The sequence below is a fragment of the Melozone crissalis genome, unplaced genomic scaffold (assembly GCF_028551555.1).
Source record: "Melozone crissalis strain CALT ecotype California unplaced genomic scaffold, PUWL_Pcris_2 ptg000061l_1, whole genome shotgun sequence".
Taxonomy (NCBI): domain Eukaryota; kingdom Metazoa; phylum Chordata; class Aves; order Passeriformes; family Passerellidae; genus Melozone; species Melozone crissalis.
Genome location: NW_026535839.1, coordinates 18,106,603 through 18,129,164, shown reverse-complemented (window position 1 = coordinate 18,129,164; position 22,562 = coordinate 18,106,603). Strand labels below are relative to the sequence as shown.

At 43.1% G+C, this 22,562-nt stretch overlaps 1 long non-coding RNA gene across 1 annotated transcript in view; it reads left to right on the top strand.

Annotated features, from left to right (window-relative positions):
• The window catches only part of LOC128944650 (uncharacterized), a 58,382-nt gene that overhangs the window by 30,499 nt on the left and 5,321 nt on the right, over positions 1–22,562 (top strand). Inside the window, exons 2-3 of the long non-coding RNA XR_008483818.1 lie at positions 9,671–9,762; positions 16,598–16,672. This is a non-coding gene — a long non-coding RNA (uncharacterized LOC128944650). The remainder of the gene's footprint in view (positions 1–9,670; positions 9,763–16,597; positions 16,673–22,562) is intronic.

Below are 22,562 nucleotides of genomic sequence, written 5' to 3'. Positions count from 1 at the left end.
TGGGGTGTGCTGGGGTTACAGTGGGTGCTGGGGACAGGGGTGGGGGCACGGTGGGTGCTGGGGACACGGTGGGTGCTGGGGCAGGAGGGTGCTGGGGACAGGGGGGTGCTGGGGACAGGGGGGTGCTGGGGTGTGCTGGGGTTACAGTGGGTGCTGGGGACAGGGGTGGGGGCACGGTGGGTGCTGGGGACACGGTGGGTGCTGGGGACAGGAGGGCGCTGGGGTTACAGGGGGTGCTGGGGGTACGGGGGTGCTGGGTGCAGGGCTGGGGGCACGGTGGGTGCTGGGGGCAGTGCGGGGGGTGCGGGGGTGCTGGGTGCAGGGCTGGGGGCACGGTGGGTGCTGGGGGCAGTGCGGGGGGTGCGGGGGTGCTGTTTGGGGCGCAGCCTGCCCGCGCTCTCGGGCTGCAGGCTCTCCCCGCTCTCTCCCTGTGCCAGCCGAGCTTTCCCTCTCGCTGTGCCGAGCCCAGCCCAGCCCAGGCGCTGATGAGCGGAGCGGGGCCGGGCGGTGATTGATGATCCCCGGTTCTGACAGCTCCGGTGCCGGCGTTCCCTGGGTATCCGATCCGGCATTAGCATGCTGACAGCTCAGCATTTAGGACATTATGGTAATTTATCCTGCATACGCTGTCACCTGCACTGTCAGAGTTTGTTTTTAATGATGGTATAACTATTTTGTTTGTTTGTACTGCATTCTTTTCATTTGGCTAATGTCTCCTCATTAGATTGCACCTAGTAAATGAGAGTAATTAAGTGTTTCCTATAGCTCAGACGCAATGATTAAGTTGCAGAGTTGGTGCTGATTATGTTTTGCCATTTATCTCTATTAATCTGAGAATAATCCAGATGATAAATACGTGTAATTTTTTAGCTAATGTTCAATAGATGAAATTTATAGCTTCTCAATGGAGCCAAACAATGTGTGTATTTTTATATGAATCCTAAGTTATTGTACTTATATTTAAACATACAATTATCTGTGCAACTAAGAAAAAAAAGTGGAAAGTCTACTGAATGTAGAGATTCTCACTTTTAAAAATGCATTTGTATGGAAAATGACTACTCATAATTCACAGTTCAGTGACTGTCTTTATTCTGCTTTCTCAAATATCTACAGAGATTCCTGTGGTGATATTTGCGAGGATTTTTTCCTGCAGTTATTATCTGTATTTGTTATTATTAATTCTAGAATACAAATTGCATCTCTGGTGCTGAAATGTAATTTTCATATAGATACTTCCAAATGACTCAGTTTAGAAACAAAAAAAAAACCCAAAAAAACACTAACACATCAAATTAAGTACCTCACAGTAATTTGTAAGTCTTTAATTTAACTTTCATGCTGTAGATAGACATTGAAAAATAGCTTGAGTTATTTCTTCAACACAAAGTAGCAATAATTAATTTTGATGCAAATAGTAATGGCAACACTAGGAATACCATGAGTTGTTTGATGATGTTCCTTTGTTTTCCTGGCTCTATGACCTTCCTAGCATATCACACTGCGATGTGCTATTTCTAAATTTACTATTTCTAAATGTATAATTTACTATTTCAATATATATACCTTGAGAAAGTCAGACATCACAGCCCCATAATTGTGTGGGGTTTATACATCAGAATTCTAATTGGCTTCTATAGTAGCAGCTTTTGTGTGTCCCCGGTTAATAAACTGCTTCAACATGGCAGTTGGAAAAGCTGTTGAGGGACAGACCCTGGGCTAGTGTGGGGTTTCTGTTAAATGTGTATAAATAAAAGCTGGACAGTGTTTCAGGCGTGCCTCCTGCCTGGTGTTCCTGGCCAGAATGGGAACCTCTCTCTGTGGTGCTGTGTGTCCCTGGTGTCAGTGTGTGTGTCCTGTGCTGTGTGTCCCTGTGGTGTCAGTGTGTGTGTCCTGTGCTGTGTGTCCCTGGTGTCAGGGCCAATGCTGTGCCTGGTGTCCCTGGTGTCCCACAGCCACTGTGCTCACTGGGCATGGGCTGCAGCAAGGTTCCAAACACACGTCCCTTTGGAGGTTCCTCTGCTTTGGACCCCTGTTTCTTGCTGGATGTGTTTCTCTGAACAGCTCCTGGCCCTCTCTGGGGGTGTCTCCCTGGAAAGTGCTGAGCAGAGTTTCCTTGTGGTTCCCTGGGCTCAGAGCTCCCTGTAAGTCCCGGGCTGGCCGGTTTGCCGCGGGGTCTCAGCTCAAAGCTCCCCAAAACCCCCGGGCTGGCCGGTTTGTCACGGGGTCTCAGCTCAGAGCTCCCTGTAAGTCCCGGGCTGGCCGGTTTGCCGCGGGGTCTCAGCTCAAAGCTCCCCAAAACCCCCGGGCTGGCCGGTTTGTCACGGGGTCTCGGCTCAGAGCTCCCTGAAGGCCCCAGGCTGGCCGGTTTGCCGCGGGGTCTGTGTTCAGAGCTCCCCGTAGGCCCTGGGCTGGCCGGTTTGCTCCAGGGTCTGTGTTCAGAGCTCCCCGTAGGCCCCGGGCTGGCCGGTTTGCTGCAGGGTCTCGGCTCAGAGCTCCCCGTAGGCCCTGGGCTGGCCGGTTTGCTGCAGGGTCTGTGTTCAGAGCTCCCCGTAGGCCCCGGGCTGGCCGGTTTGCCACGGGGTCTCAGCCCGTGGCCACCCCCCCAGTCCCAGCCACCTCTGCTGCTGAGGAGGTGAATCCTGGAGCCGGGCTTGGTCCAGAGAGACTCTCTGCCATGCTGTGAAGCATGGTCAATACAATCAATGAGATTTGCCATTTGTCCCTATTTCAGGTGCTCCCACCCTCACCGGCTGAGGAGAGGGACAGTGGGTTTGAGCTAAGGGGAGCAGTGGGCCCAGGGCAGATGGACACAGAGAGCTGCAGTGAATCCTGGCGTGGCAAGGACAGCTGAAACGTGCTGGGCAGGAGAGCTCGGGGCCGATGGGCATGGCCCAGCCACAGCCCACAAATCTAAGGGATTTTCAGTTTGTGCACATTTGTTAGGCTGGCTGAGACTTTTCCGGTATGTCTTCTGGATGAGTACACAATTATTTAAGGTTCAATTTTCATTTTTTAATACCTAAAATCACATTATTGATACAACTCGGTAGACTTCTAGCTTGAAATATATGTTAATCAGATGAAATTGTTGATCATTAGAATTTATTTGTTTCCTGAGAACATCCATTTTAAGGCATCAGCATTCTTCCTGGAAAAGCAAATACTCTGTTCTGTTTATGTGGGTCAGTCCTGGAGTAGCTGCTTAATATCCCGTGCCTGGAATTCAGTTGTCTTTTCTCTTGGGTGGGTCAGGAAGGCAGTTGAAGCAGGCAGTAATGGCTGCTGGGCTTTCATTTCTTTGTGACTGGTAAATGAAACACATGCAGCCTCACCAAACTACATGACTAATGACAACCTCCAGTGGCTCCTGCAATCAAAGATTAATTTGCTTTATCAAGTTTAAAGAATAGTAGGTGATAAATCATGTCAAAAAGAAATAATCAGTGGCAGGCTGATGTTCTTTTGCACAGTGGAGGACAGGTGCAATAGAGGATTCATCTGCCATAGACTGTTAATTTTGTTCTTGTGCTGATGTGTTAATTTTTATTTAGTTGATTTTTCAGTCAAATGGGATGCATTGTCAACTAATATTTTTACCTAAAATATATAGTATTGCTTTTTAGCTCTAAAATCAAACATGCTTAGAGTCTCTCACTTTCCATCAAAATATTTCCCATTTAATTCCTTTAATAATTTATGGATACATCTCTCTCCCATTGGGTTTGCTGTCTTGGAGCACAGCTTAATGTGGACAGGAATAAAAATATGCTATACGTATCTGGTGCATGCATAATATATTTCTTTTCTCTGCAGTTGATTCTTGTTTAGCCAGATCTGCTCTGCTGTTCTCTCTGCAGGAGAAGGCTGATGTTGGTCCTAGAGTGGCCCTGGTGCTGCAGTGGCTCTGGGTGCTGGCCCTGGGCAGCTGAGGTTTCACCCGAGTGGGACTCGCTGCCAGCTCCTTGCACCCGCAGGTGGCACAGCACAGAGGGATTAATCAGTTCTCCTGATTCTCACCTAATAAAGCTGTTCAGAGACTGCAGCTCTGTCACTTGTGCAGTTACTGAATATAATCATCCCAATAAAATCTACAGTTAAAAACAAATCCATTGTGGTATGACATGGCATGGCATGACACTGACTGACCTGCGTTTACTGTGAATCCTGGTGCCCACAGAGCAAGGGCTGCAGATGTTTGTTTTTCAAGGAAAATCCTGTGCTAACTTAGCTCTCCAGCTGCACAGTTGACTGTTGAGCATTTTCAGTCCTTATTTCAGTTAAACCGTGGCCCAATAATATATATTTGTCAGCAATGTTTTCTGTGTGTAAGAGAATTTTAGTAAAGGAATAATGCAGATTCCATTATCTTCAGTCCCGGCTAGCAGCCTGTGTGATTTCCTAGCAATATGTGAGCCCTCTAGTGGCATTCCGAGTGCTGGAAGTGTGGCTGGCAGGGCGCAGGATGCCCTCGGAGAGCTGGGCATCCACACAGGGCGGCTCGTTCTTACCACAGTGATGGCTCTGGGAATAGATTTGGAGAACAAGGTGAGAAGAGTCTGTGTTTATCTACTTTGGGCCAAAGAAAGAAAAATATTCCCCTCACAATTTAAATCTAAAATTCTGTAGCTAAACTAAGACATTTCATAAATTTCCTTCAGCAGTCTTTAGGAATACAACTCCTCATAACAGCTCTTTCACCCCAGAAAAATATCTGTAGCTGTCTTCAAGTTGATAACAGATGAGTGAAGATAGGTAATAAATAATAGTATGGAAAGTCTTCTTGTTTGAACATGTTTTGCCAAAAGCACTGAATATGAAGTTGGGTGAGAGAAAGGAGAAACATTCTCTGAGGATGACTGACATACTTTACGATGATTCAGTGGAACACCTCGCGGCCAACTGTCGCTTTTGTTCACAGGTGTTCTGAAGCTGTCACACCCCGGTTCCTCTCACACAACAAATTCACAACCTAATTCATTGTTAATTGTTGAATGCTCCTTTTTATAGTATCCAGAGATGCCCCAGGAGCCACGTGGCTTCCTTAGATTCTTATGTGTTAAAAAAATGGAGTCACAACCTTAATGTCTGAAGCAGTACAACCTGGGTTCATCTGTGGATCACTTGAACTTAGGAAGGCTTGGGGCTTTTTCCACTTAGGAAAAAGGTGTATTTTAGTTAAAACAAAAATGAAAATAAACATTTTCTCCAGAGCATCTGGTTCAGGTTTGTGTTAGACTTTGTCAGTGTGTGGTGTAGCATAGCAGGGTGTGATTTTCATACCTAATTGGATTAGTATAAGGCAGAACAACTGGTGCATCTGTGTGCATGTGCACAGGGAGGAGCGGGGATAGGCTGTTTCACCCAGGCAGTGTGCAGGCTGGGGCAGTGGAGACTGTTATCTTGTCTATAACCATTTTCCATATCCTGAAATCAAATTTGCAGAACAAACAGCAGTTGGGCTTGGCTTCATATTTCATTAGATAGGCGCATCCTCATAAAATTATTTTTATTAGACCATGCAGAGATCTTTCTGACATTTACTTTTGTGTGCTTTTAGAGTAATCAAAAATGCTAGTAATGTCCAGATATGGGTCTGTTTCACATACAGGAAGATATTCTTAAATATGCTTTTCAGACGTAAATGCACTTTTGTTAAACATCGCAGGAAGGCAAACTGTTTTCTTTCTTCCACTTTCCCTTCTTCTGAAGCAAGGAGGGGAATAATACCCCAAGTGTTTCAGTGTTGTGTTTCACACAGGCTTCATCTGTATCATCTTTGCTGGAAGAGTGGGTAGTTGGCATCAATTTGGATCAAAAGAACTGCAGTTAGGAAGGCCATGAGGAAGGTTCCATATTATTTCTCCAGAGCATTCTCACTACTGACGAGTTGTTTCTTGAGGCATGTAGCTCTATTGAGAAAGATGTCTTCTGGGAACAAAAGTTTTATTTCTGAAGCAGGGTTTTATATCAATTTAAGTATTAAATGATTTGTATAGATATCATCTATACAATAAAGTGGCTGATCACAAGATACGTAAAAACTTTAGTATGTAAGTCAATATAAAATCATATTATTTTAGATTTTATAAGAATGTGCACAGAATCTGATTATTTAAGTAACATTAATAGAATAGACTATCTTTGAATAATCTCTGAACAGCACAAGTCCATTCTAGTTTATGCATTTTCTTTAATAACCAATTTCTTCTGAATAACAGTAACATTTAGATTGTTATTTAGATATTAACGTAATCATCTCAATATATGTGCTAAACTATATGAACTAAAAATTTAGTTTAGCAATTTCTCATAAGATAGGGGTGAGTCAGCAGCACCTTTCCAGCTCACTGGGTTTCTGAGGTGCCTCAGATTCTCCAGCGGAGAGCAGCTGCGTCTGATGGCATCTGTCATCTTCGTGAGATCACCGTGTTTGCGGAAGGGGTCAGCAGAATGGACCATGTGCTTGATTAAAGACTGCTGCTGTCAGTCAGACTGAGGAGAGGCAGCGCAGGAGGCCTGGGTGCCCAGCAGAGGCTGTGGCTGCCACGGGGGTCCTGGGGAGCCCAGGCTGTGGAGGGCACTGGGCTCCGTGGGTGCTGCTGCCTGGGTGCCTGCAGCTCCCGTTTGGCTGCTCAGCATCAGCCACCCCGTCCTTGAGGGCGTTCCCTGCCGTGTGCCTCACTCAGCTGGGCACACAGGGCCTTTATTTACTCTGCCCTGCATTTTTCTCACTTAGCCTGGTGACAGAGCCAAGGCAGGCTGTGTTTTTCTGTGCACAACTTCAGGGTGTCACCCCTTTGTTTCCGACTTCAACTTCAAAGGCTGCAGTCTGAAGCTCACCACGTGTTACTGAGAATAATCACTGATCAAGGTTCTTGACCAATTTTGATTGATTGGTTTCATTAGTTTTTATTACTTTTGTAAGCTTTTCGATAAATACTCATGTAACTGTAATTCTGCTCCCTGCTGGTGATCCAGAGTTGGCTCTATTGCTGTGTTATCTCTACAGCATATTTGTGTTTGGAATTTCTTGACTAATACTATGCTCTCTCAAATTTTAGCTATATTTTTTAGTTGCCTAATTTCAGCAGAAGTTAAAGATTTGCAACTTCTCTTTAAATTATGCCTCTCAAATACTTTGTGTGCTTATAGGTCAGACCAGCTCATTCCCTTTTCCTGAGTTCTTCTTGATTTCAGTGTCCTGCGTTTTAGCTTGAGCTCTTGGGTGAAATTCAGAGTTGATGAATTTTCAGTATTTGAGTATCACTGTGTTTTTATATTTAAAAACATCTGTAACTCCTCTTGAACCAAACTGTAGTTTTTAAAGGTCTGTCCTATTAAATTCTCTTTCCACTCTGCAGCGCTTTGAGGACTTCTGTTCCTCGAAGGACCCTCCTGATACAGACACACCAGGCTTCATTCACTTGTTATTCTTAACCATCTTAGAATTGCACCAATATTTCATCCCCACAAGTAGACAGACTAACCTGAATTAGGAAACCACAGGCTCTGCTTTGTTTGTTGCCCTGGCCACATGGTTTATTAAACCTTGTTTTTGTCTGCTTTGGATAAGGAATGTCTTCGTCTTGCTGTTTTACCACTGATGCAAAATACAAGAAGACACACTATCAAGGTAAACCTAGGATAAAGGAGTGGGAAAGTGTCTGAAAACTATTTCCCATCTCATTTTGTATCAAGCAGTGCTTGTCCAGAGTGAGAGGTGTGCCCCACAGCATCTCAGCTCAGAGTGATGGATGGCTGTGGGAAGAATTCCTGGTCCTGCCATACCCTACTGACATGTCAGGGGTGTTACCTTAACATGCAACAGCAATGTCTTTAAATGGTTTTACGAGAAGGGAGTTAAGATCTGCTTCCATGCTCAATTGAAGAACTGCCATTTTGGAACTGCAGAGGGAAAGTTGTGTGATCAAGGCAAAACCAAAGCTTCAGGAACTGTAAAAATCATTGTGAGTGGAGAAAATAATATTTCAACTACACGTCTGAATTTTAGCTCCATGATGATATAGAGAAAATTAAAAGGAATGTAATGTTTAGGATAATGATTTATGAGACAATCAAATTGTAAGGAAGAAATTTATGAAAACAGTTGAGCACATCACCCTAAAAATAATGCAGATGGAAAGACAAAGCCAGTGCACTTCAGCGCTCTGTGCTGTCAGCAGTGAGGGCTGGGCTGGCCATGGAGCAAAACTATTTAAGAGCAGTTCAACAAGCTTAATAGATATGTCTAATTTAAAGCATTTCTTGGAGAGATGCATGATGAAATAAAACTGCGGGGGTTTTTTTGTTTAAATCTACTTTAACAAAGAAATTCTTTCCCAAAGCTCTGATACTTTTTTTAATTAAAAATACAAATCGTGGTTTGCATGGTATGTGCTGGAGAATTATTGTTTTATGTTACAGTAATATGTTGCAATTATTATTTAAAACCTTATTTAATTTTTAGATTCAGGTGTAAATCAGTGTTATCATGCTGTAATTGAAAAATTGTGCTCACCTTTTTTTCCTGAAGGTATCTTGAAGGGCATCAATTAAAAAGGCAATTTATTTTAAAAATACTTTCATGTGAACTACTGGTGCAAATTTTATGTTTAGTTATGTAAATCTGTAGGAAAGCCTTAAAAAGTTACCTTTTGTTTAATCTTATGTGGAGCCCCTGGTTCATGCTTGTCTGTTTAATAAAGGGTCAGATTTTATTTATGTGGTTAAGTAGAACATAAATGTAGACACTTCACACGATGTACCATGTAAATGTAAGCCTTTGTAGTTACAAGTTTTTTTGTAGCTGGAGAATTGTTTTAAAAGGCATGTAATTTATTAGCTATCAGTAGCTGCTTTATTGCCTTGCCGCACTGCAGTAATAAATAAAAGAAAGTGAGCTGATTTTACAAATGGCACACAAGGTGCACATTTTGTGAAAAAAGTCTTTTTTTAAAGAATTGGCATTAAATCCTTTTTTGTGATGACAAAGAGGCTAAGAGTGCAAACTGTATTTTCTGTTTATCGAAAACAGAGTCTCTTTTTCTCGAGGGCATTTTTTCCTATGATCATCAAGGGATTTCAAAAGCAATAAAGTGTGGAATCATTGTTCGACTTGAACAGTATTAAAACTTAGGTTTTAATTTCAGTGAAGTAATAAGATTTGAACCTGTCTCACATTACAGCACTGTAAGGCATTTAGCAATTGTATTTTAAAGGAGGTTTTTAAAATGCAGCTCACTTGAAAGCTAACTGTCTATCGAGTAATTAATAGTTTCTCTTCAGCACAGGCTGTTGTGAATCATACTAAGAAATCTTGGTTTTGTTAATAACAAATTAAGATAATTGTGAGGAAGTTATTTCCTAATTAGTTTAAACTTAAAATCTTTTTTGCCCCTTTCTGAGATGGATTTTCAAATGAAGACAAAAAAGAAAAAAAAGAAAGAAAATATTGAGGTTTTCAGCATGATTTTCACCCTAGCATTAAAAAAAAAAATCACTATGTTTACCTGTACATTTCAAGAAACTATTTCTTGGTTAGCAGCACATGTCTGTTTACCTTTAAGCAGTGGTGAAGTATTTAATCAGTAAACATACTGCATTAATGCAATTTCTGTTTCAAAATTGCACGTTGCAGATAATTCTGCAGAGCTTGTCTCTTCTGTAGGGACACGGGGAACTGTGGGATACTGGAACTCCCTGTGCTGGCTTTGGCACGGATATTCTCCGGGTCCAGACTGAAAATACTCCTTCAGGTTGGTAAGTAGAATGTGGGCTGATGAGGGCATAGCCATACCCCTGCCCTGCAGCTGGAAATGCCCAGGTGAGATTTTGGGGAGGGGAGTTGGGGCACAGGTGCCTGTTCCAGCTGCCCTGGTGTTGGTGCGGGTGCTATGGCCTTCCGTGCTGGTTCTGAGCAGCAACTACCTCCATCAGCCATCGGGTTTGTTCCTGTATTTTAGTAGATGGCCTAGACTGTAAATATTAGAGGATCTAAAATAAATCAACATATTATCCTAAGGATACAAAACGTAAGAGCTATTTGTGGCTAGGAGCCCTTGACAGATAGTTTGGCTGAGGCAGATGATTGCCCGCCTCTTGGATCTGGCTCCCATTGCTGTGCCTGCAGGCAGTGTGGTGTTATAGTTGTATATTGATGTTAGGGTTACTACTGAGTGGCTAGCAATGACAGATGTCTATAATTAGAGGCAATGCTGCCAGTATTTCAGAGGAGCCGGCCTATGTTGAACCATTATCTTATTTCTGGCTTGCCAAAGAGGGTTGTTCAAATTGCTGGTATTAGCTGTGGTGGCTGTAACACCTCTCCTTATGCCCTGGGATAAATGTGCAAAAGCACTATGTACAACCCTGGTGCAAAACCTCTTCAGAAGAAGTGATCCTGCTAAATTTCATGTGCTTAAGGCTTGATTTGGAGATGCAGAACACCTGAAGTGCTGTTATTCAGTACAATGCAATAGGTTTGGATATAGAGGTTTTAGAGCTATACTAAGTAGCTCTGATTTTATTCCTTGTTTTTAAGTGCCCAAGTGATGTAGATTCTTGAGTGTTAGTGTTTATTGCACATAAGTGTGCTGAGTGGGCCACTCATTTAGATACAATTCAGCATCTGAATAAAATTTAGCTGCACACTTGTAATAGTTATGTAGGGACAAGTCAGAGTGTGGATTACTGCTATTCGATTACTGTATTTCTGGATCTTTTGGAGTGTTCTGACTGGCACAAATATAATCCTGTAACTGCACAGTAGTGCTTCATTTCAATCACGAAGGATTCTAAAACAGCATTTTGGCTTATTGTTAAGCAAATCCTTGACTGCATACATGGCTTGAATTTCTGTAGTTCAGTGTATAGCTCTGATGGAAAGTGCAGCCCAACACTGTGCTTCAAAAGCTAAAAATCTTCTGGAAGGTGTTCAAAAAGTAACAGCTGTTAACAGTATTTCCGTTTTCACTATATCTGTTCTTTAAGCCCTGAAGGGGAACACAAGAGACAGTGGAATTAAAACTCTCTAACAGTGCTTAACAAAAACGAAAGTCTAAACAAGACTATTTAGGCTAAGCATCCTTTTAACTAATGGCTAACTGAAAACCTAGCAGATAAACCCATTTCTTTTTCTTCTTCTTTGTTTTTCACGGAGAATGCTTCTCAGGCTGCATCAGTAATAAAAGCAGTCAGTTCATGGTAGGTCTAGTGTATAAGTTCAGCAGAATTGTACCTCTTTCTTTCAAGATTTTCAGAAAACATGGATTAAGAAAAGGAGAAATAAATAAATAAGTAAATAAAAGCTGAGAGGTAGTAATTGAAATAGAGATCAAATTCCATGTAAGAGAGAGTTTATTGCTGGCACCGTATAGGCATTTTATAGATCAGGAAGCAGGGAGTTCATCACTCTGGCACCCTAGACTCCTCTGAATCCTCCAACTTATGGGGAAGAACTGGGGAACAGGGCCTGGAAAACAGCCTTTGTGGGAAATGTTAATACCTCTTACTCTCAGAGCTTGTGGTGGCAGAGTATTTCAACAGACTAGGAGGGAAATAACATCCATAGCAAGGAGCCACACAGCGTGTTTACCCTTTCACCTAAAACAGAACACTTGGTTATAATAAAAATCTCCTCATTTTTAAATGTTAGGTTGTAGTAGGTCTCTTTCAGTTGAGGATAACTTAATGCAGTACTTTAGGCTGGGTTTGGAGGTAAGACAGTAAATCATCTATATCATTTATGTAATTGGTCTGGGTGCTGTGGTTATTATGAACACAGGTAGCAGTGGGTGGGAGAGAGGCCTACGTAGAAAGCAGCTGAAAATCCACTTGAGTCTTCAGAGATCCTGTCTGAATTAACTGAGGCATTTCCTTATGGCCTGTTTGGAGAGTTTCTTCGTTTAGAGAGTTTACTGCAATCCAGTAAAAGCTCATTCTCTTGTTTAGGCTCTGAGCTAAGAGTATTTTGAGATATTAGCTTTTTAAGACAGCTGGTCAGGAATGGAAGTGACCAAGGTTTTCCTCTGCTAAGAAGAGGAGATAAAAGCCAGGGCTTTTGAAGCCCTCAGTTTGATCAGGAGATAAAGATGAATGATCTGGCACCCTGATGGTCCAATTAGGGGATTCAGTTCCCATTTCCTGAAGCTGACTGCAGAATGTTGAGCTGGATTTCTGCTGTGTTATACTGATGATTTTAAGCGCTGAAAATTCAAAATACCTGAGTGTGATTTTAAAAACAGGGGAAATTACAAAGTGTGTTTTAGCACTCAATACCAAGAATGGCACTTGCAGTTAGTGTGGAGTTTGGTGGGTGCTGGAGGCGTGTTGGTCAGGGAGGTGGGGGGTAGAGCCCCATGGCAGTCCCCCCTGCTTTGTTTGGATTCCCAAAAACACCACGGGGACAGACAGGCTCCCCTCCATGAGCTCCATGAGCTTCAACCCTGCCAGGCTGGGGTAAACGTGGTGCAGGTCTGCTTCTGCCCTCACTGCTCATGACAAAATGCTTTAATGTTGCTGTGATAGTTCTCTGCAGCGAGGCCTGGAGGGCGTCAAGGAAGTGATAATATCTGCAGCATTTACGCTGTGCCTACGGGTAATAACTTTACTGTAATTTTCTGAAGATTCATTATCCAAAATCTTAATTCATTATAATAGCCCTTATGAAAACTGTAGAAACTAACATTTTCTTGTGCTTTCTTATTTGCACAGTGTGAGAGATTCATTGCTCTGTTTTAATTTGTTTCATGGGGTGTGTTTGAGTACATTCCATACAGTGCTGTTATTGAATTTCTGTGACTGTCATTACTGAGCCATACAACCTTTAGGAACTCATATTCTGAGCTTCCCAGTTCTGTAATCTGCTTCACATTTAAGAATTGATATAATTAGCTTCTTCAGAGTTATAATGTTAGAGCCAAAAAGAGAAGACTTCCAAAGGCAAAGCAAAGTTAAACATATCCAAGGCCAAAGAGTAGGGAAGAGAAGGAAATAAAGTTTTGGTGTTATTACTGAATTATTTCTTTTTTCTTGGTCTGTACTTACATGCAAATATTTTGCTTTATAAAACATTGCTTCCACAGTTTTATTTCTTGTCCTTTTGGGACAGTTCAAGGACCTGGGAGGTGTATGTTTATGTAACTTGGACAACTGATAGTCCAGAGAATCTGTGTCTGCCCCTGGATCCCTGGAAGTGTCCCAGGCCAGGTTGGATAGGGCATGGAGCAGCCTGGGAATGTGTCCCTGCCCATGGCAGGGGTGGGACTGGATGGGCTTTAAAGTCCCTTCCAAACCTAATCTTGCTGGGATTCTATAAAATTTCCTGGATAATTAAAAAATTCCCTGGCACCAGAGCTTGTGAGTCTGCTGTCTTCCTTCAGGGTCCTGATGCCACCAAGGTGGTTATAAGGGTACAAACAGAAAAAAGAAGGATCCCTTGATCCTTAGCTTTCACACTTGGTTCAGTATGTTTGAAATTGTGGCTGGTCAATATGGAAGGTGTTTCGATGGTCTGTTCTTTCTCTTGGCTGCCATGGCCACTGCTGTCACCTCTGAGCACAGCAGCGCCACTGGGGCTTGGGGGCAGTGGTGCCACCAGCTCCAGCTCCAACCAAAGGCCCTGGCTGGGTTCCTGGAGCTCCTGAAACATCACAGCCTGACACTGCCACTCGTGAGGGTGTTTCCCCATGGCCACGGGTGTGTGAGGTGAGCTGGGGATGGTCTTCTCCTGCCAGCTGACGTTGTTGGCCGTACATGTTTTCGTCACACAGCTTTGGACTGACATGGAATTTCCTTTTGGAGTTGTAAATCTTGCAGTTATAAGGATCTGGGACTCATTGTGTCACTGTTTTCCAGGAGTCTTGAGCAAGGTTTTCCCACTGGAAGTTGATTCCCTGCTCCTTGCTGGAGCCGGCAGGGAGGGGTGAAGGGGGGAGCCCCATGATCTGGGGCTCTGCTGCCCTTACCCGGGGGCTCCCTGCAGGACCTAAGCAGAAGATGAGATCACCTCCACAGCTTTTTATGGCCCCTTTCAGCAGGGTTTCTCTCCGCCTTTTGAATATGTAGCACAGCCTTTGTTGTTGAAGCGTGTTTTATAATTGTACGACCAAAATGCTTTATCATTAATTTTTCATAGTGTTTAGAAGTCCAGGGGCATTGCATTGCTGTGGTGGGAGGCGATTACTTTTCTATTTTTGTATGCTAATAGCATGTGCGGGTTTAGAAAATGATTTTGAAGAAGGTGTTTAAAATATCATATTTATTTTAGCTTACAATTTGCTATAGATGGGGTAGTTTTTATTGTGAGGGCTGTATTCATGCTGACTTGGAATGACCCTGTCACACGTGAAAACAAATCAGATTGTTGCTGTTAATGAGCTTTTCAATTTACTATTCAGTGGATCAGATAAGTGGATTTAAGAGGTAATGATCCTGCTTAGCACTCAGGCTTGTCTGTCAGATCCTAGTAGTGTGGGAAATCCCCAGGGACAAAAGCGTTGACACAGTTCTTGATGGGATAATGGGAATCAAAGCTAATGGATGATAAAAGGAGTAGTAAGAGTTACAAGGATAATTGTGGATTAAAGCACTGCTCTTTGTCAACACTGACTGCTGTTTTAGTATTTTATTTGTTAAACTCTGATGCGGGGAGAGCCTAGTTTGACAGCAGAGCACAATGAGCTGGGCTGGCTCCCAGAGCACGAAGGAAGGCTCGGAACACACAGGGGTAGCTGCTGATGCCTCTGCATTCCTTGCTACTGTTTTTTTTTTCTTGTCATGACACCAAACGCAAAAATTCTGAAACATTGCAAAAATTGCAGCTGCTGTAGCATTTCAGCAGTGCGTTGTTTAGGGAGTGGATTTTTTTTTTTAATTGGAAGGTATTATTTTTATATTTCAATATATTATTTTTGCTATGCCTAATTACTGTAAGCAATAACTTTACACTTACAAGTGTGAACATAGTATTTTGCAACATTTAAAGATTGTATTATATACTATTTTTTTTCATTTTTTTATTGTCCTTTGGTTTTGCCACCAAAAACTACATTCATACAATTATAAAAGGATAAATTAGCTTACACATTAAGTTACCCTTGATTTTGTTGTGATTTCTGGTTACAGCTGCAAGTTTACATACTCCTGACTTTAGTAAGCTGGAATTTAAAGCCTTTGGGATGTGAAAATCCAATTGTTGCTATTATTGTTTTCATTGTTCTTATTAATTGCCTCAGAGGTGGAGCATTGGTAATTTGGTTTTTAAAGCAAGTCGCAGGATTCCATCAGGGCAGAGGGAGGCTGGTGTGGGTGCGGTGGCACAGGTGCCGAGGCTGGCATGGGATGGGCTGTGGGAAGGGAGCTGGGGAAGGGAGCCGGCGGGAGATGGGGAAGGAAAATGGGGAATGGAGATGGGGAAGGGAGATCGGGAAGGGAGCCGACCGTGGATCAGCAATGGAGCCGGCAGTAGATGAGGAAGGGAGCCGGCCGTGGATCAGGAAGGGAGCCGGCAGTAGATGGATATGGGGAATGGAGCCGGCAGTAGATGGATATGGGGAAGGGAGCCGGCAGTAGATGGCACCAGGCGCTCACCGCTGGGAGCTGCTGGCCCTCTCCCCGCACCGCTGCTGCATTACGGGATCCCTCAGCAGGCCGATGCCGGGCAGCCCGGGTGTCCCCAAGGGGACAGTGTCCCCAAGGGCTGGAGCGGCTGCAGTGACACCCCTGAGGGCTGGCCCTGCGTTCTGCCCACGAAGCGCGGCTGGCGCGTGTGGGGAGGGGCCGGCACAGGCTTGGGCAGCGGCTTTGCACCATCGTCACCTTGCTGTCTCTGAAGTTGATTTAACCTGACAAAATGTTTTTATCTGAACTAAATGTTAGGATGCTAAAACCCCGAGAAAACTTTATGGAGATTACACAGTGAGGAAGAAATAGAATTGCTGTGTCCTGTGCATTTGCAGCTGCGTGTTGCCCACAGCCGGGTCTGGCAGGCAGGGTGCTGGGACACCGACCCTGAAATGGCTGTCCTGGACTGGAAATAAAGGGCCACATACACTGCTGCAAGCTATTGGGCTGCCTAAGCCTTTGTTCTCCTTTCAAGGACACAAAACAATGTCTGAAGAGTACCAGATTCACCAGATACTATCACCAGCAGTGCAAGAATTTGTAAGCCTAAAGACAGCATTGAATGACATCCCACTGAGGACAGACTGACAAAAATGTTTTCTCCACCCCTTTCTAATTTTCTGTAATAAACCAGGGTTTTGAATAGAGACTATATTGTTCTAAGAACAACAAAGTGAGGTTAATGTGAAAATTTGCACTCCTTTGTGCAAAGAAATGTTTGTAAGAGCAAGTAAAAGCCTCAGCCCCCACATCACACCATCAGAGAGTGGATAAGCCATCAGGACACCATCAGAGAGTGGATAAGCCATCTCCTACGAGTGCTGCAGCCTGCAAGGTCATGGGTTGGATGTAGAGGCACTTATGCCTGTGCTTTCCTCCTGCAGAGTCAAATTGGGGAAGGTTTTAGAATAACTGAAAGTGTTAAAGGTAGTTAGTATCTATAGTATGTTACTGTTGAAATGTTAATTTCCAGGTGCATGCCAGGATGTCTGAAGTCTTGGGAATAAAAGGTGACAACCGTGTTCTGGAAGCATTTATGACCAAAAATGTAAGTTTGTGCTTGGATTCTATTGTGTATGTTGTTTGTTTTGTCTTTAACATGCTGTCAAGTTTGCTCTTTGCTAGAAAAATGTTTTCTGTGAATTTGAACTATTTGAAGTAAGGGACAACCATTTTTTGAAGGACCCATATCTTATTTTCTGAAGGTACTGCAAGCCTCTAAGTGAACAGTTGCAGCTCAGTATTTCCACCATAGCGCCTCTGTCCCCTCTCAAAATGGCTTTTGGGGGTAGAGCTGAGATGTCCCAGCCTCTTGTTCAGTGACAAACTGGCACAAACAGCCCCCATCCCTCCCTTCCCTTTCCTGCACCCTGTGTGGAATTGCCTGTAAAGTTTTGTGACATTTCGAAGTGGGGAACTGACCAAAGCAAACTAATCTTCCGTTGTTTTGGGAAAGTTTTCTTGGATTGATTTTTGTCCAAGATCTGGCAAATGTTGCTATCTTAAAAATGCAGGTTCACAGAGGAGGATCCTCAGGCCTCACACTGAAGGACAAGAGGCATTATCATCACCTGTCTTCACATCTCTGGCATTTGCAGAATAACATAGTATTTGTTATTTTGGCAGAGAAGTGCTGCAGTACTCTCTCTTAAGAATATTGCTGGACAGTTACTCTGTAGAACATACCATTCCTCTACAGCTACAGCAGCTTTCCTTGGCTGCCAGCAAAATTACCAGGATTTTGGTTTTTATTATGCATAGCCTTCATGATATTTACTAGTTTCTCCTGACACAAAAAGAGTTTCATCTAAAATCATTTTTTCTCTTGAAGTTAAACAAAATGATCCCTCTGAAAAACTGAATATACACAAAAAAATCTGGGAGTCCCCAGGAGACAATGAGGCCCATGTGTGCCTGGAGAAAGAGAAACAAGTGTCTGACCTCTTCATTTTGCAGTGAGGGAATTGCTGTGTGTTGTCATTTGCTTCCTGTCCTCTCAATCTGGCTTACAGGACCTTTGAACACTCCCAGGAAACCTTGGCCTGCTGGACACAGCTCTCTGCTGGTGTCACCAGGCTGGCTGTGACCTGCTGGGACAGTGCTGGTCAGGACTTGTAGTAATTAAAACAAGGTCATTTTCTGATACAACTGAAATATCTGTGGAACACAAGGCATAAACACTTTCCTTCCTCAAACCAGAAGGCAAGTGCTGTATCTTGCCTTAGGATAACAACAGTGCCCATCCAACCCTGATATTTATCTGGAGCAGTCTTTGAAGACAGGTCAGTGGAGGGTGATGGATGGAAAAATGCTGATGGTGCTACTGAGGAGTTTTGGGAGGCAGCCCATGCCATGGAGCCTGATGGCTGGGCTGTGTTTGGTTGTTTCAGACTGCAGTGAACCTTGAACAGCTGAGGAAAAAGGAGGCAGAGGGCTCTTTTCTGGATATCACCAGTTTGCTTCTCTTGCTCCTCATTGCTGCCATTGAGAGGAGTTCTCTGTTATGTTTGCCACTTGAAGGAATAGCATCCTTTAACAAGTTGTATGAGCAGCCCTACATGCATTTTGATGGGATAGGGTTGTGTTTGCACAATTACTGTAAATTAAGTTTTAAAAATTTAGTTTCTTCATGTTAAATAGTTTAGTGTTAATGGGTTTAGTGTTACATGGAAGATTTTAAAAGAAAACAAGGTACATAAAAAGCAAAAATCAGTGCTGCTTTTTAGATTTCACATTGTAGTTTTATTTTCTCTTTCCTTGTGGCCTACTGTGTTTTCATAAAGCTCTGAGTTGTTAATTGATTAGATTGAAGATCGTATTTAACAGAATAGATGCTACCACCTGACATGGACATTCACTGAGTGGCTGTAAGAAGCAGCTGTGAATCCTAGATAAACACTGCTGTGTTTGTGGCAGTGAGGGTCTTCTTCCCAGTGGTAACATGCCAGGTGAAAATTTTGGGTGTGAAATCAGCATAATGATCTATATAATCCAAACCCAATGGTCTGATGGGGCAGTCCAGTCTGGCAGCATTCGTGGAGCTCTGTTACTGGGAATATTCCTAGCACATTTGTAGCAGCAGCAGCAGGCAGAATGAATCCCTGACTGGGAGCCCATTCACCTGTTCCTCCTGTGCATGGAGTGGGTGCTTTAGCCACAGGTATTTTAGAAAGCCACTGGTCTACTCTTCTGTCTTACCGCACAGATCCAGTTTTTCTTTCAGTAGGGGCCCACCTGCCCTGGTTCTTCCCTGCAGAGGTGAGGAAATGCTGAGACTGGAGAGTTTTAGTTCCACCTGCTGCTTGAGCCTGGGCTGGAAGTGCCTTGTCATTATTTTGGCTGCAATCACCTTTCCTTTTCTTCCCTTACCCTTTGTGAACCTCTTCTGGGTTTTTTTTTTTTGGTTATTATCAAAATCACATGGAAATGATTTTTCATGAGGTGGATTTACAAAATGTTTTCTCAAGTATTTCGCATTTCTGGTCATGGTAAAATAAGTGTAACATGAATAAGAGGTGCATGTCCAAACATTGATGTGGGATGTCACTGTGGTGAACGCACATATGTATCAATAGAGGGATTTTCCATGTTACAGCTTTTCAGTGTGGATCTCTGAATATTTTTTGGAACACTTACACTGCAATGGCTCCTTGAATCACAGCAAACAAAAATTCAGTACTTTTACTCATGATAGAACGTGCAGTTTTTAACTATTCACCTTTGTCCAGCTCTAATGAAAAGTATATATCCCATTGCTGTCTGAGCCACCGAGACCTTTCAGGGTAAGTGATGATAATCTATCAGAAATAATTAAAACCTGACTGTACAGAGCGTTCTTGCCTCTGTGTTTTTACTGGAATCTCAGCACCACATAAGGAACAGATTTTCAGTGTCTTTTCAAGGATTTTGGAAGCCCATTTTTCTTTACACTGTAATGGGAATTGGATAGCAACTTTGAAAGTTTTGTTTAAAATGTAGGAGTTGTTTTCCATCTTTTCTGTAATGCAACTACACTTGTAATATCCTTAACTTGTGACCAAGACTGTTCATAAATTTACATTCCCAATTCATGTAATTCTTAGATAAGCTTAAAAGGTTTTCACTCTTTAATTATTTAACAGGCAAACAAAACCCCAAAACAGCCACCTCAGCCAAATTTGGTGCTTTATGACAGTCATCACCTCTTCTGGCTGTTAGCAGCTTAACTCTTGCAACTGCTTCTTTGGCATATTCCCAGCTCTCCTGTGCATGGGAGGTTCAGCAACCCATGTGTAAGCAGAAATTCCTGTGTTCCTGCAATTCCTCTGCACTGTGATGGTGAACCTGCCATTGCCTTTCAGAAAAGAGGTTCAGGGCCTCCTGGAAAGAGGATGGCTCATCTGAAATTTCATGGTTATCTCCTTTGACTCTGTAACTTCTGGTTCATCTTTTAACTCACTAAATCCCTTGAGTGACAAAGATAGAGGGACCATGGCCCCTGGATTTAAGAGCTGTCTTGCCATGATTTCTCTGAGATCTGTAAATTTTTCTGCTCTTTTATTCCTTGCTTCTCTTCCTTACATACTGGAAAACTGCTTTTTGTATTATGAGATTGAGCTCTAGATCTTTAGAAGCTTTCTCAGATACTTATATAAAGTTTTGCGAATGTTTCTTAAAAAACTATATTTTATGTGTGTTTCATCTTACCTGATACTGGCAAGGCCAAAACAGAAATGGGAATTTCTGTGATTGCCTCTGTTCACTCCAGAGTACTTTCCAGCTTTTATAGTATTGCTCCATCTTTCAGCATCCAAATGCAACCCTGAACCAAAAGAACAGATGCAGACAAAAGTACCCTGAATGTTGGATGAGGAGACTTCCTTCCTTTAATTTTCCCTTCAAGCTTTCACCATGGCTTCTTGTTTTTCTTTAAATGTCTTGTAACTGAAGGATAAAGATTCTGCTCTTTTGCAAAATAGCCTTTTTATGGTTTTGATATTGGTGTCAAATCTGGGTAGTTCAAGTTCCTTTCTATTGCTTTGTATGGTATATACTTGTTAAGGATTTAGTGCAACTATAAACATCTCCAGAACTCTCCATAGTAGGGATAAACTGTGAATTATGGACTTGTTTGAAGGGGCTATTTCTTTAGGGCAATCTGAACCCATATAGCTCTTCATAGAGATTTTATAAAGTAAATCAATGTCTGTCTGTAAATTTAAATTGAGGAATTGCTTTGGTAATTGCATTCTTATGTGTCTTTTCCTGAGCAAATAATACTAAACATTTAGATGCTTGAAACACTGTTGAGTGTAAAACTTCCTGAAAAAAATAGTTTGTGTGTTGTATACATTCCCTAGCCTGTGACTGTGTAAATTCAATAATCAGTGCTGATTTTAAGGTGTTTTCCATCTCTTCTTCAGGTTCTCTTCTCTCAAAACTGAAATCCTACTGCATGACAGTATAAATAGCTGGTGCTGATATCTCTTACTTCACAGTCTGTCATCAATGTATGTGAAGCTGAAAGTGAGAATCATTGTGCACATTCCACAGCCAGGGAAACTGAGCAGACAAAGCTGGGCTGCCCCATTTCCCTGACACCTGGGGCACACCTGGCTCCCAGGGCAGTGGGCACAGCACACCCTGCAGAGTCCAGGGGGGTTTGGACAATGCTCTCAGTCACGGGATGTGACTTTTGGGGATGTTCTGTCCAGGACTGGGACTCAGTGATCCCGTGGTCCCTTCTGTGATTCTGTAGGTTTGATGTCATGGTCAGGAATAGGTGCCAGGGCTCCCAAGCCAGGAGATCATGGGGCCCTTTTGTTTGAGCAGGCTGGTATCCAAATGCAGGGTGTTAGAGAATGGACCAAGCTCTGCTCACTGGTGCCAAAAACAGGACAAGAGTCAATAGGCACAAACAGATTGCCAGAAGTTCCACCTGCCCAGGAGGCAGAACTTCGATGTGCAGGGGCTGTGCCGTGTCCCTGCCTGGGGACATTGCAGAGCTGTGAGCACACCCTGCTGTGCCCTGAGCTCTGGCATGGCCCTGCTGGGCAGGAGGTGACACAGCTGAGCCCTGGGGTCCCTCAGCCTGATCCACTCTGCATTCTGTAACCTCACTTGAAAAATTCCATTCCTACACTTCACTGGCAGCAGTTTCCCACTTCCATCCCGAGGCCAACGCCACCTCTTCCCCTCCTGCTGGGTGGAGCAGGTGAGCACAGGATGTTCCCTCCCAGCTCCCTGGGATCCTGCAGCTGTGCAGGTCCTGCAGCTGTGCAGGTCCTGCAGCTGTGCAGGTCCTGCCTCTGCCCCACCTCTCACCCTGAACCTGCAGAAGGCGGTGGGGCTGCAGGATTTCCCCAAAAGGCTCTTGTCATGTCTTGTCATTCCTGGTTTGGGGTTCCTCAGTGTCACTGATGAAGCAATCGTGACTTTTCATGTGCATTTTCATCTGGGTTCAGATATTTTTGTGAAATTTTTGTTCAGTCATGGATGCTAACTTGCTCTCTGTTGGAGCCTTTTGTAGCTTATTCTAATTAATATTCACTTACCATAAGTTGCAGAAGAATGTTTGTTCCTGGAGTGTTCAGTCAGTCAAGCAAGAAGGTAGAAAAAAAAAAAAATGGTAGCAGTGTTTGATATGACACAATATTTAAAGGTGTATGACAGATAATAAACCACCAGGGCTCACAAAAGCAACTTTTCAGTAATTTTCTAGAGGGGGTTGTTACACAAACAGAGGGGAAGGCACCTGGAATATGACAATTGGTATCATTTTATTTCTCCATAGAACTCTAATACTGTAGGAATAATTTTAATATATTTCCTTGGGTTGAAAGATGAGTGTGGGTTTTCACATTCCATAAGTGAATTTTGTTTAATGAAAACCATACAAGTGTACTTCTATATGCTGACTTGAAATACCATTAAGCAGCTAACTTGATATTTTAAATATG